The sequence below is a fragment of the Notothenia coriiceps genome, unplaced genomic scaffold, assembly GCF_000735185.1.
Source record: "Notothenia coriiceps isolate Sejong01 unplaced genomic scaffold, NC01 NC01_scaffold00012452, whole genome shotgun sequence".
Classification (NCBI taxonomy): Eukaryota; Metazoa; Chordata; class Actinopteri; order Perciformes; family Nototheniidae; genus Notothenia; species Notothenia coriiceps.
In genome coordinates this window covers 145-2,377 of record NW_011345153.1, presented here as the reverse complement: position 1 = coordinate 2,377, position 2,233 = coordinate 145, and the positions used below count along the sequence as shown (strand labels likewise).

General features: G+C 47.3%; 1 long non-coding RNA gene across 1 annotated transcript; it reads right to left on the bottom strand.

Moving 5' to 3' along the window:
- Window positions 1-252: 252 nt before the first annotated feature.
- LOC104947362 (uncharacterized) lies at window positions 253-1,054 on the bottom strand. Its single transcript, XR_798556.1, has 4 exons — window positions 1,024-1,054; window positions 837-919; window positions 609-726; window positions 253-426 (listed from the first exon to the last, which is right to left on the bottom strand). It is a non-coding gene; the product is annotated as an uncharacterized lncRNA (long non-coding RNA).
- Between the last annotated feature and the right edge of the window lie 1,179 nt (window positions 1,055-2,233).

Here is a 2,233-nt window from a genome sequence, read left to right as displayed (position 1 = left end):
GGAAAGCACTGCTCTAACACACCCTACAGGAGAGAGAGAGAAGCTCTAACACACCCTACAGGAGAGAGAGAGAGAGAGAAAGCACTGCTCTAACACACCCTACAGGAGAGAGAGAGGAAAGCACTGCTCTAACACACCCTACAGGAGAGAGAGAGAGGAAAGCACTGCTCTAACACACCCTACAGGAGAGAGAGAGGAAAGCACTGCCACTCTTTGAATCTCCTGGTTATGAAGGAGGGTGCCTCACCTGTCGAGCTCTGCCTCCAGCTGGCAGTATGCAGCGTAGGCCACGATGTTCTCCTGCCCGCAGCGCTCCGTTGTGACGCCGCTGACGTACAGAACGAAGTCCGACCCCTCGACCCCGGGACCGTCCGGAGGCCCGATGGGACCGCACGACTTCCCCGACTCACTGCACACCTTGCATTGCTGAAGGAGAAGCAGAGTCTTTACATCAGGGATTCAGCTCCACTGTGACGTGAGGAACCCTCCAATGTCACTTCAACCAGGGGGTCTTAACTTTAAGACTATATAAATATACACATATAAATAATGTATATATATAAAATAATGTATTAATTTATATCACATTATTGCCTCTGCCTCCTGACCTGCAGGTGGTGCTGTGGCACGCTGACGGGGCCACAGCGGGTCAGGTCAGCGCAGGCGTCCTGGCAGTACCTGTGAGGGTCATCTCTCTTCCTCAGGTACTGATTGGTGGAGCATTGTCTGAGAGATAAGTCAACGTAAGCATGTGCAATGAAATATGAAATAAAATAGCATAGAAATACTCATATTAAAATGATATTATGCATCAAAGTTTGACTATCTGGACTGACCTGCTGAGCAGAACCGGGCCGACACGCCTCCGGACGCTGAACACCTTCTGCAGGTAATCGATGGCCTGAGGAAACAGCTTATCCTGAAACACAAAACATCTGCTGCTGGAAACTGAAGTGCCCAAAATACTTTCATATTTTATAAAGAGATTGTAAACGGCTTTCCACGCCTCGATGTCTGGCTCACCTTCACCAGCCTCCTCTGGTCTGCAGGGAGCCTGGAGAGAGAGAGGGGTGGATTATTAAAACCTCCATCCTTTACTGTCAATCTAGCTCAGGGGACAACGGCCCTGTGCACAGCTCGGATACTGAATTTAATTGGGTTTGACAAGGACTTCCGTCCACACGGAGACGAAAACGAACAGTAGTGGTTTTTAAAAAAGTCTCCCGTCCACATGGAATCGGCTCAAGAAACGTGTACGTCCAAATGAGACCGCTCGACCCGCTGTAGTACATATGCCTGGCCTGTAAGTGGCGCTGTACTTCCGCAACAAAATAAACCAAAAGCAGCGAAGAAGACCCCCGAGCATGAGCTGTAGATTTTGCACTAACATCTGTATCATGGTCTTTAGCGCCTGGAGCACGAACGCAACCCTGTGATCTGACGTTATTGTTGTTGTTGGCGAAACGCATCAGCACTGACGCGGGGTGAGCAGGAGAGGCGGGGCTATGGCGTCATCGATTCAGGAAAAGGTCGAATCGGGCGTACACACGGAGCCGCAAGCGTTTCGTCCTCAGACCTACCCACTTTGGGAGCCGGCTTCAAAGTGCATCGGATTCGGGCTCCGTGTCGGCCTCGTGTGGACGACCCGTCTATACGACAGAGAACGTTAGCTAGACCCTCCAGAAAAACGCGGGCTAAAATCATTGATGATGCGGGCTAAAATGCGGGGTTTTTATGTGATTTTATGGAAATAGCGGGAAGTTGCGTAATATGCGGAAAGTTGTGTAATATGCGGAAAGTTGCGAAATATGTGGGAAGCGGAAAAAAGGTGATTCTTCTCCCGCACCCTGTCACTAGGCTACTACTGAATGAAAGGGAGCACTTTTAAAGAGTTGCTATGATGAACAAGCATACTAGAATCAAGCTACATCACAGAAAGTGCTGGTAATGTTTTAGTTCTTTATTATTCTCTCAACTTAAGCATGGCTTAAACATTCCTGAGTCACAACATTTTCAAAAAATAAAATAAATGCTTCCTGCTTTATAAAAGTGAGGTAGAACATCTGTTATGCTATAATAATATTTTCAAAGACAGAAACTGAGTAACTGTTGAACATCAACTCGCCAAAATCATAGGATTTTGAAAATAACATATCTCTCATGAGGCAAATCTACTTGACCATTGAATGGTTCTATAAAGCTTAGGTAACACAATACTGTGGCAGGTCAAACT